The following is a 13,342-nucleotide window of genomic DNA, read 5'->3' on the forward strand; positions in this document are numbered from 1 at the left end:
GTACTTTCTTTTCAAATTAGAGAATTAACTGGCATACAACAGTAGTTACTGCAATGTATTCCTATGGCTTTCCTATTTTCCCTTTCCATTCACTCATTGTAATGCATGATATATTTCTTACAGCACCAAGTTATTGCATATCTGCTGTGGCTTAGTGGTACTTCATGCAGACTGATGAGTCCAAAGTGTGGGGTTCGAGTCTGACAAGGGCATTTTATTTTGCTGCTGAGCAGTACAAGGGCCCTGTCATACACAGTGACTAAGGCAATTTTAAGCAGTTGTAAGCAGGTTTGTGCGGGTTTGCACTACGCTTAGCGATGCTTAGCTAAGCGCACACATGCACACACTGGTGCAAACCCGCTTACTACTGTTTACAAGTGTTTACTCTCGCTAACCCCCACACTCATTTCTTTGACAGAAAAGTAAATGGGGAGATAGGAATGTGGTGATAAAGAGTGCACAAAGAGGGGAAGACAGTAGGGAAACCAGCTCGGGATATACAGGATGGGTGTGGGGAAGGTCCATAGCTGCCCGTTTCTTTACCAGCAACAGCTGTGCATATGCAATACATTAGGAGTGAAATTTGAAACCTTCCACCCCTAAGAGAGGGGTGAGGATAACTAAGTATGTTGTACTACCAATTATGAATATCAGGCACATGCACTGTTTGTGAACTGCTATACTGTCATTAGTACATTACTCACTTCTGAACAGTTTGTGGTTTGTTTGTGTTGACATTAGCACAGTCTGCTCAGGACAACTGGACATATTTCAGTACTGTATATGCCTACCTACACCCGTGGGTGTGCCTGACTACACAGGTATATGGTACTGTTGGGTAGGGATGCAGAACTACGGAGAGCATTATTTATTATTGTGTGCTGTTTATCTTGCTGAACATGCAGAGTTGCTGTGTACCTGTTAGTCTATGAAGGCTAGTAGTATGTCTCAGTAGCTCCCACCTGTGGACATATCCAGATGGTAGACAGAGGTTAGCCTAGTATCCTTTGACTGTGCACCACACCAGTCTTTTCAGCACCTGAACAATGGCATTGTCACAGGTGGTTGCTAGCAGTACATGGCTACATCCTTTGATATTGATATTTCTGCGGTGTACTCATACATACGGGCATGCTTGTGGAATTCATTCTACAGCTATTTGCTGAGTGTGTAACAGCAGACAAGCTGATATGCCTGTGTATTTCTGACACTTCCAGGCCTCAGATACTCTCAGGTAAATATTTGAACAGCCTCAGGGAAAGGTACATATAAGTGGGATACACCAGTGATATATTTCAGATATTTTGCTGTTGAGACTTTGGGGGATTCAGAGCATATGTATTACTACACCTTTTCTGATGTGCAAGCAGTGTCTATTCTCACTTATTGACATTTTTCATTAAGTGAAATTCCCCACCTTTCTGCCTACTGTTAGTACATTTCACAGGGAGTCAGAAGGGCACAGCTAACATTTGTTTTCAAATCAGGGACATCCCTGTAAATCAGTCACAGTTGGGAGGTCTGGCCTCTGACCTATTCAAATATGCCAGTGTTTATCCTGTTCTGATACTGTGTGGGGTTTGTAATGTGCTACTGTAACATTATTCCCTACTAGCATGGCTGGTTCTCTTTTCACAGTCATGTCATGCAATTCCACAATACTTGCTGGTTAAGGGCCACAGAACAAGATTTGTGTTATGCCATTCCTATTCACCTTTTACATTCACTCATTGTAATGCATGATATATTTCTTTCAGCACCACATTATTGTATATCTGTAGTGGCTTAGTGGTACTTCCTGCAGTCTTGTGAGTCCAATGTCTGGGGTTTGAGACTGACAGGGGTATTTTATTTTGCTGCTGAGTAGTATAAGGGCCCTGCCATAGAGTGACTAAGAAAATTTGAAGCAGTTGTAAGCGGGTTTGCACGGGTTTGTGCGATGCTTAGCGATGCTTAGCTAAGCACACACGTGCGAACACTGGTGCAAACCCGCTAACTACTGCTTAAAAGTTCTTACTCCCGCTAAACCCCACGCTAATTTCTTTTAAAGAAAATAAAATGGGGAGATAGGAAAGTGGTGAAAAAGGGGGCACAAAGAGGGACACACAGTAGGTAAAAAAGCTCAGGATGTGCAGGACAGGTGTAGGGAAGGTCCATAGCTGCCCATTTCTTTAACAGCAACAGCTGTGCATATGCAATGAATTTGGAGTGAAATTTGAAACCCCCCCCCACCCTGGGAGAGGGGTGAGGACAACAAAGTATGTTGTACTGCCAATTCTATTTATCAGCTTACATGTTTGTCTGATGGACATGTGTACGAAATGGGCAGCTATCTATGGGGTGTAATTTTTTTGTGGGTACAGATTGCTTTTTTTTTTTTTTCAGTTGAGAGTGGGAAGTGAGGTAGAGGAATTAGGTATGTCCAGGGAGGTAGGTTGGGAAGGTAAACAGACAAGACAGACAAGACGCATACAGGGACAGTGTATGACACATGGGGTGAGTGACACAATTGACGGAGTTGGATGTTTGGAAATCGCAAGCCCATGTGCCCACAGATGGTAACAGTGGAACTGAGATCCCCACCCATGGGCAGTCACCACGGAACCATCACAGCCCCAAGGGTTGCTGTGCTGGGGGCTGAGTAGGACGGGCAGGCTCACCCATGAGAAGCGCCACTTTTGCCTCAAGCTGGCGTAGGGGATCAACGACTGAACGCTGGATATCCCTACACACCACAGCCCGGACCCTTTGAAGGGTGACAGGTGGCCCTTCTCTGCCCACGCTTGCACGGGGGGATGAGCCCCATCCCCTGCAGCACTTCCACCCGAAGGTGGCACAGGAAAAATGGAGGAGGGGAGTCCGGGCTGGGCACCGGACCTGCTGGTGCCAGGTGCACTCGCCGGCTGAGGAGGGACAGGTGGGTCCGCTGGGACCGGCCTTCCCATACGTTCTGTGATTAGGTGTGTTTAATTACAACATAAGGAAAACAGCATTCCAGATTAGTTGTAACAGCATGCAATAATATTCCCATTAACCCAACACACCAAGGGTACAACAGTTGAACAGCAAGCATAACACATGCATATATTGAACCACAGTGGTTATTCCAACAGCATGCAGGGATGTTTGGTAGCAACAGCCCACCATGATTGTTGTGTTTAACAGGGCACATGCATCAATGTGAATGCAAATATTTATAGAACAATAGGACATATGTCCCCACAAATATTTAAGATTACACATACCCACTGAGGTGTGGAATTGCATGGTTTATGCACATACAGTAGGGTGTATAAAAAATCTCGGTTAACATCTTATAATGATCTTTTAGTCTACACTACATTCCTAGTGACTGCAAGTGTATATCCCCTACCTGTATTATTACACTTGCCACCATACATTAGGTTGTGTACTGGGTTTGACTATTTCAATATATGCCTGACCTATATCTGACATACTAACTGTCCAGGATGCAGATGTTACTGCTACATATTTCTTGATTGCATTTATATTTCTTTATATACATATCTGGTATGTTTTCACATGACATTTTCACTTCGATTTGTACAGAACCCTGCATTTCTTGACACACACTCACATTTCTGGGGGAAAAATAACATGCTACATGTGTGCCAGGTTTACTTATTCATGCCAGCCAGTAACTGCCTGTTGTGGACTGTATATATGTTTCACAGCTACTAGTACTTCCATCACCCACTTTATATGGGACTGCACAACTCTGGGTTGCCAGCACCTTTTCAAACAGTACTGTTTGTATACTGCAAGGGTACAACAACATTTCAGACTCTGTGACACAGACACACTCTGGGTTTTAAACCTTTATTAATGACATTACACACTTTTCCACAGGCTCACTCCTTTATTTGTTTTAACGGTGTATATGGCAGACATATAATACCTATATTAATAGGTTAGAACAATCTTTTCTCAGGCTCACTCACTTATTTTATATAACAGTGCCTGCAGAGATATTATTCCAGACATATGTTACCTTTCTTAATGGGTTTCTCTACTCTTTTTCTGCCTCTCTGACATTTTTATCTGACAGTACATGCAGAGGACTTGTTCTGGCAATTTTATAGCTGTATTATTGGACTACAACACTTTCTTTCATGCTCTCTCCCATATTTTATATAACAATACATGCAGAATAATCATTAACCTGCCTGGTGGTGCAGCCTTAGCAGCCTATCAGCATAGGCTTGCTGATTCATAGCACGGTCACCTGCAGCTGTAAAGTAAATGAAGGGATATTGAGACATACCTATCCATTATACATACTCCATTATCAATTCTTACATACTGCATTCCATGGTTACATACTCAGTTGTGAGGCATACCGCATCCCACGGGCCTCCTGTATCCATTGGTTCAGGCGGTCCTGCTTTCGTCTCTTCAGGTCTGCATGGTGGTGACGGACCTGCTCACCAGTCCGAGGAATACCTGTGGCACTGCTGAGGTCACGAGCTAACCGGTTCCAAGCCTCTGCCTTGTACTCCATCCCTTGGAACTGGCCCTGCAGGAGTCTTGACTCGTGATGGTGGACATGGAGCCAAACCATGTATTTGGACTCCTCGATGCCCCAACGTTGTGCTCGGAAGTGTGTTCCCTCTCCGGCACCAGACATTCTAACTGCAGATGTGAGCTACAATCAGTTATGGCATGTATTCCCGCCTGTGGGGCTTAAATATGCCACATTTCCTGCACTTTTTTGTGATTGGCCATTTTGTAAAATTCTCGGCTGATTGCAGACCTGCTTAGTAATGGTTAAACTACCATTCATACATATATGAATGTTAATAGTGGCTGTTTCTCCAATGTTGGCATGGCTTAGTGGTTCTGTACTTTGCTTCTGGTGCACAGAGTTCTGGGTTTGAATCTTGTCATTCATTTTATTTTCATACTATCCAGACAGGCTAGGGGGTGTGGCTGCATTTAAGCAACTTTGCTCTACGATGCTCCTCGGTGCCCTACGGTGCCCTGGTTGGTGTGGCGCGCACGTCCGTGCAAACACATTGTGCTGGGTAAAGCACTATTGAACTATGGGCAACTTTATTGCGCTGGGTAAAGCACTATGAAACAATGGGCAACTCTATTGCACTAGGTAAAGTGCTATTAAACTGTGGGTACCTCTATTGCTCAGCTATTCAACTACGGGCAACTCTATTGTGCTGGGTGAAGCGCTGCTTAACTGCAGGCAATTTTATATCAGGATCCTTTAAAATATTTATTTTGTTCACTGATACATTGGCCATTTCACTGCTTTTTGGTAATGTTTAAACATATTTGTCAGGTATTATTTCATATACTGATTTAAAAAATAAATATGAAGGGGAGTGGTGGGACTCAAACCGTGAATGCCTCTTCTTTGTGTGAATGCTCTACCATTACGCTATTGTTATTTGGTGTGATTTACATTAACATTCTTTCTTATGCTCTTCCATGTCAGAATTGCTAACTCTAGCTAAGCAATGGGCACACCCGCACACACACACGTGCAAATATGGGCAGCTATTTTGGGGATTTAAAAGAAATATATTTAATGTTTTGTGTTTTAGAACTGTGATAGGGCTTTACAATATCAGGGAATGTGGTGTTGGGTGCAGGGACATTTGAGTGGACTCACTCTTGTGTGTGTGCTTTGTTTAGTTTTAAAACACTTGCAGCGGCATGGATATTTAGACTGCTCGGCAGTCGGACATGCCCCCTACTTTCTTACACCCTCCGTGTAAGACTTATGGTTGAGTCAGCGTGCCCTCATGCATATTCATGGCATGCTGACATCAAACCGTTCAACTGCAGCCTCCGAGTAAGACTTATTATGTCTTACACAGAGGATTAGTGAATCCTGGGGCTCTTCTTTTTATTCCACAGCCAGCCAACAGATATTAGTGAACAGGGAGGCCCATGCTGAGCATCTAGAGAGACGGAGGGAAGCAAGGGGTATGTATGCAGCACAACATATTTATTATTTTATCTAAAGTATTGCCCTTCTATACAGTAGTAGGAAATTAAACATGCATATCCTAATTGTAAAATTAAGCATGCATACTTCAGTCTGTAGCACAAGCCAACTATAGGAGTCAAGTCTAATACTGCAGTCAGACTCCATGGGTTCAAACACCACAAGTAACAAATATATAGTAAAATCATTTAAAATTATTACATGATACTTTCAACAGAAGTGGCATAAATGCCCTGCTGTTAACTTAATCTGTATAATTTGACTAAGCATATGTGCAAATGTGCACATTGCAAGGATTACTTTGAGCAATCATTACTTATAGTTTGTTGTTAGAAATATGCTTAAATGTAAAAGTAGAGATAAATACTTTATTATTGTGATACTGCATTGTATGTCACATTTGAAGGTACTCATTATCTCTTTTAATTTCTTACAGCATCCCTTATCTCTCTTTTTTATATTTCTGTGTGTGGTCAAAATGTTTCCATGTCATCCATCTGTGAAAAATCACAAAATGCTTTACAGCACAAGGAGGTAGGCCAACTCCTGTGGCTCAAAATGCCCCCACTCAACTGGCTCCTGCATTGATACCCAGCACATCTGTGACCCAACTTGGCAGTACTGCATCCATTGCCCGTGCACTACCTGGGCCCTCCACATCAGGTAGCACTAGCACAGCAGCTGATGCTGTGGTACCCTCTGAAAGTTCTGGTGGAGGTACCACCAGGAGTTTCCAGGCTTAGTGCATAGGGGTGTGCACAGCTCCACTGGAGTACACCTAATCCAGATGGAGAGGATGTGCTCTTTGATGGTCTATACGACAAGTTGTCAAGCCTTTCAAGAGCCAGCAGAGTAAGGGGGCAGTGATGATGGTTATGGGTTGATGAACAGATTCTCACTGCCCACATGTTTGATGTGCATGAGCATCCGTTGTTCCCTCTGTCACCCCAATCTTGGTGTCCCCAACCTACCGTGTCACTCACCACTCCTGTGTCTTGTCTTGTTTGTCCTGTTTGCATCTGCTTCCTCACCTACTCTACTTACCTCACCTACCATCCCTTAGCCAGCATTCCTCTCTTACTGCAGTTAAACAAATATATACCATACATACCTCTCCACTTCGCACAAGTGTATTCTTGACATACTAGATTCAGTCCAATTGGCTATACAACATGACTCCATTGCTGTCACCCCTCTTTGTTGAAGTGGCAGTCCAAATTCAGCTAATATTCTGTACATATTTTCATTTTACAGTGTTGAAGAAGTGGATAACTATGGTTCTTTCCTACCTCCCTACTGCACATTCCTATATTTCATTTCCTTTATTCTTCCCCCTGCTTGCTCCCCATTTCACCACTTTCCTCTCTACCCAATTTTAACACCTTTAGTCTGGTCAAAAAATAGAATCACACACCACACACACATAAGTGAAAACAAAAACAATGAAGTCCTTCACTTTTTGTCTTCTGCATTTGCGTGGAGTTTGGCACCATGCACCAATGCTGAATGAAGGTGAACGGCTCTTCTATAGTGCAGTTACCTCTGCAAAATGCTGCTTAAACACACTGCTCTAAGGTAACACATAGAGAAAGTAGAATAAAGAATGATTTCATTACATTATAAATAGATATTTAAAAGTATTAGATACACCTGGATTTCATCATCTGGACTCAAAAAGAAATCTCTCAATGCATTTACACCCGGTGCCACAGAATCAGCTAAGCAGCAAGTGTGTTTCTTACACTCAGTACTATCCACACTGCTGACTGCCACTCCTCTCCACTTAATATGCTTGTGTGGAGTTAAGCAAACCAACAGAACTGTCATAATTTTTCCAATGAAGCAGAGGTTCATGTTTGCTCACCAAAAAACTACATGCAAATGAGGAAGCAGTATAGATATTATTTTAAGGTTATACAATTTATGAGGCAACACATCTGAAATGAACTAGTTATGAAGACCATAGTATTATTAACTGGGTCCACTGTAGGCAGTTTGGGCAAGTACTTCTCAAGTTCAACTATAGTCCTAAGATGTTATCTCATATGCACAGACCAGTTGCTCCGCAGTCCTTTATGGAAAGTGCAGAATAGTATGTACTGCTTATGTTTACTGCCCATTTAATTTTCTTCCTATGAAAGTACATATAAAAATACAAACAAATGGAAGTGATTTATTAAGGAAAGAACACATATTTACACTGCAGACATGTGTTAGCTGTACTCATGCACTTGACACTTGGTCTTTCAGTACTTATTTTACACCACAGAAATAAATTAGAAATGCTTTCTTGTATATCATGTACTTCTTTATACAGACAATAAATGTTCAGATTTTCCAGTACTTGAAATAATGTGGACAGCTGTTTGCACAGAGTTTGCAAAGTTGTCTTTTTAAAGTTTACCTGCACATTGGAAACACAATAGCAAATGCTACACTTTGCACAATCATCAAATTGATATCATACAGATCTTTAATATCTTGACAGTTGTACATGGCTAGCCATTGATTTCCAAACATCTTGTCCCAAACATCCAGTGCTGATGTCATCCACAATAAACTGTCCTACAGCATTGCAAAAATCAGACTTGTGTTGTGATGCTTGCGTTAAATACCGAGTTCTCTAGTCAGTGTACTTAAGCAGGGAATTCTGTTCTCACTGCAGTAAATGTGTGTGTGTGTGCATGTGTGTGTGTGTGTGTGTGTGTGTGTGTGTGTGTGTGTGTGTGTGTGTGTGTGTGTGTGTGTGTGTGTGTGTTCATTTAGTTGGTTGATATTCAAGAGATGATTTTACATTTGCATGTAGGGGACTCCTATTACAATCCATATCTCACAGACAATACTGAGGTTGTCACTTGTAAAGTATTGTCTGACACTTTCTAAGTCAGATTTGTGCTGTAGTGCATGCATTAAATACTGAGACTCTAGTTGGTGCACTTAGACAGGCGTTCTGTTCTCAATGTAGTCAGCTGGTATATGTATGTGTGTGTTTGTTCAGTTTGTTGACATTTTAGAGACCATTTTAGACCTGCATATGGGACTCTGCTATTACCATCCCCTTCACACCAGCCCCTGCTGATGTCATCAGCTATAAATTATTCTCCAACTCTATAAAAGACAGAATTGTACTGTGGTGCTTCTGTTAAGCACTGTGCTCAATAAATAGTTAAATAGGGATTCTGTTCTCAATACAGTCAATTGTGTGTGCATTCAAAAATCACTATGGTAACAATTTTAGAACAATATGTGAGTCCACAGCTATGTACAACCCTCCTCCAAACATCTTGTTGTAGTGTACAATGATTAAGTCATCCTGTGTAACATGCATTCTGACAGTATTCAAGACAAACTTGTGCTGTAGTGTTAACATTAACTACTGTGTTTGCAAGCTACTTTAACTGCGCATATAGGTGTTATAATCTGACAGCAAGCAACTTGTGTGTCGATACATACAGCTATCACTTTTGAGACAATTTTACACAGGGATGTGACTCGACATACATGCCCTATCCTCGTCCCATCTTATCCTCAGCATACAATGAAGCTATCTTACTCCATAAAGTGCAACATGACAGTGTTACAGTCAGACATATGCAGTGTTGCCACTGTGACATTGCATGGTATTCATATTCTATGCATACACAGGTGTAATATTAAAATTAGCCCCAGTCTACTGCCATGTGTGTGGTTGGTGGTACATTGCCGTCATTGTATGATATTTGAAATAGCTCTTAATTTCCCTACCACTTGGGATACCGTCCATTTAACCCCCATGCATCCTCCTATTTCCTCTGGCCACATGACATCCTTCCTGCAGAGTATTGGAGGATGTCCTCATGTCAAATATGCATAGACACATCATAAAGCAGAGACTTACCATTAACCTCTGCAAGCTGTCTTCAGACCACTGTACGTATGATTGCTAATTCTTTCATGGTGTGGTGCACATGTCCCATATGGATAGTAGCAGGATATAATCCAATCCAACATATAAATACATACATAGAATAGACTATCTTCCTAATATAGGTATAGGGATTTTTATTTACATGGTGTAATACTGGCTAGGATTTTATATGATATTGGCCGGTAGCCTAATAATGTTGTATGACCCAATGAACAATTGACATGTCAGTGTTGCTGTCATTAATGTGTGCCATATTGAGGTGTGGATGTACAGTATGGCTACCAGAGAGTTTTGCAATCTGTGATGTGAGCTAATGTATTGATGGCCATCTATACCATTACATTAAATGAACCTTCTATAACAGCTGTAGTAATATGCCCCCTGAGAACTGTTGACATGGTATGATACACTTGTATTTATATTGTTGGCATAGTAAGACATGTATTGTAGTAGAGCAGATCAACCATCTACACAGTTCACATTCCACCATTATAGTGACATTTTCAGTATGGCATAGGTGTGCATATGTCTACATACCATCATTACATGCTGTGTAACACATATCTAATATGAATTCATATTGATGACATGGTCACATAAATCTTGTCTTATACACATATTGTAATGCTGTGATATGCACAACCAGTTTTTTACACTGTTACCAGCCATGAAGCCACACTTGTTTATGTTTAAATACAGTAAGCTGCATGCATACGTAATTTGTGCTGCTGCTCATCATGCAAACATGTAAAAACTCTGTGTAGAATTTGTGCTAAACCTACATGGAGTTTATTGAATCCCCACTTACGTTTATTTACCACCCTACTACTCCCTCATTATCCCATCCCATTTTTATGTTAGTCACTGATTGTCAAGTTCTAAATGCAATTATATATTTTCTGTTCTTGTAGTTACCCTCTTTTGGACAAAGTTATATATTGTTTGGGCATGTAATTGTTAATAAAAATGATTGTCATGCAATATAAAAAGAAAAGAAAAGAAAAGAAGGGAAAATAGATTTAAGGCAGATGCATACAAAACAATCTATACATTTTGTTTGCAAATAAAAGTGTTATTATGAGAAAATACATGGATGATGTCCAGGAAAATTATTATTTAAAAATTAAGCAGGGCATCATTTCAGCTTATGGACCAAATAAAGTCTTAATTTGTAAGGTTGAAAACTGTTAAATGACATTTTGCTGAAATACAGCCATTTAATGGAAAGGCTCAAAAAACCTAATGACAGACAATTATAAGCCAAATAATGTGGATGTAAATATAACATATTATAAGTGAGAAATTCTACCAAAATCCAAGTTTGGGTGCAGAAGAGGAGTGTTGTACTTTGGATAATTGTCACAGTCCTTCAAAACATTTGATGCTGGGCTATGCAATGAATTCATGTAACAGGCTAAAATAAAATCCCAGAATAATAATAAGAAAATGCATATTTTATTAAAAGAATACTTTATTTCAAAACTCATTTTGAATCTCATATGATTTCCAGAGTTCAAAATTTGATGATGATTTGTTATATAAAAAGTAAAACGATAACGACTACCTGCAATATGATGTAATTTATAAAAGGGGTAAGAAGTAATACAAAATAAAACACAGCAATGCCATTCTTAGATTATGAGTTCATTGCTACTTCCAGGCCAGCTTTGTGAGGAACCTTGACAAATGAAGTTAGAAATATAAAGGACCTTTATTAACTTTATACTTTGCACTCTAACTGAAAAGAATAATTTTAGCAAGAGTCATCTGTGTAGAACAATCTCATTGGCATTCTTCATTAGGCCTCTATCCTTACATCTTCCACCAACCAGTTTAATGTCCCAGCAGCCACATCCTATAGAAAGTCTTTGAGAAATACTAACTAGTACAGGAATGTATATGTTTTGTTACTTTTTGCTTTATACCCATCTTTGCACATTGCTGCAAACTGCAACTTATTATATCTAACTGTTTTTTGTTTTGTCGTACTTTACTCTATTGTATTGATGTTATATATTTTTTCTGTGTTAAGTCATGACTGATAAAGATTCTCATTGTTCCACTTCACCTATCTGCTAAATTCATGGAAAATGATGAAAAACAACTAACATGGGGATATGATGACTCATCATTATTAAAGGCAAATGCATAAGATTTCTGTATTACTTTAAAACACATTATTTACTATGGCCGCATTTCAGAACTGGACATGTATGTATGCTTAGCTAATGTGGAGGAGGGTGCTTTAGCAGGGATTCACAACATTATAAATGCATAGTGGCAAGCTGTTTTTTCTCCAAAATAGTTGGATTACTTCATTTACTGGATTTTGGTGTTCTGTTATGGTCAGATGGCTATATGTTAATACCCTCTAGGAATGGAAGAAATGTACTGCAGGGCAGTAGAGAAAACTGAGGCCTGAGAGCCATAAGAACATCATTTCTTATGAAGCAGACAGATATGAGAGTGATAAAAAGAACATGTCCATAACAGAAGTAATATACTTACAAATGCAGCAAAACAAATGCATATCTATTAACAGATATGATATAGATGACTGAGCATGGGTCTGTGATCATATCCAAATTGTTTTCTATTTGTGAAAAGGATGTCAAAAAATGTACCTTGAGACTGAAGCTCAAGAAGTGAACCCTGACATTAAGAACCGATAACTACTTGGCTAAAACTGAAGAAACCTAGACATAATTCTTTGTAGCATATGGATTTTTAACTGTGCCAATGCATTGAGTTAGAAAGAAGAAAAAGTCTATGATCATGAAGTCTTGTGCTGCTTTTAAAGCTGTTCACAGTGCTACTGCATATGCAGTGGCCAGAAGCACAATGACATACATTGGACTGCATTTTTCAGTGCTGCTAAACACTTCACAATACCACTCTGTCAAATGTGTCAAATACTATTCTGTGGTGACAGCTTGTGCACTGTACTGGAAGACTAGAGCATAACAACTATAAAAGGTGCAGAACAGTAGCTGTTACATCACTTTCTGATGTCAGAGAAGTGCATAACAAACTTGCATTCTTAATGAATTTGAAATGTTAGTAGTGTGATCCTGGTATTACAGCATTATAACGACAACCATTAATAACTTCTACATGTGAATTCAACCTTGACTGTAACAAATGTTATGTAATTAAATGGTTCAGATCAAAATCAACCTGGTATTATTAAACAAAACAAATATTTTAGATGCCATCTAAAATAATGGCCTCATTCCAAAGAGCTGCTTTAATGATGCTTAAATGATGTAGGCTCTTCTACAGTCTGCATCCTTAGACAAATGTTTTCATTTTTAGGGCTCACTTACACTGCACCCTGATCTTTTTTGGATTCATAATGAATGTGATTGTCTTCAGCTTTTTCTAAAATTAGGCAGAAGTATATTATTTGGCTTATTCAAATATGAGGTAACTTTTCCTCACTGATATCT

The sequence above is a fragment of the Protopterus annectens genome, chromosome 4.part1 (genome assembly GCF_019279795.1).
Source record: "Protopterus annectens isolate FY-2018-M chromosome 4.part1, PAN1.0, whole genome shotgun sequence".
NCBI lineage: Eukaryota > Metazoa > Chordata > Ceratodontiformes > Protopteridae > Protopterus > Protopterus annectens.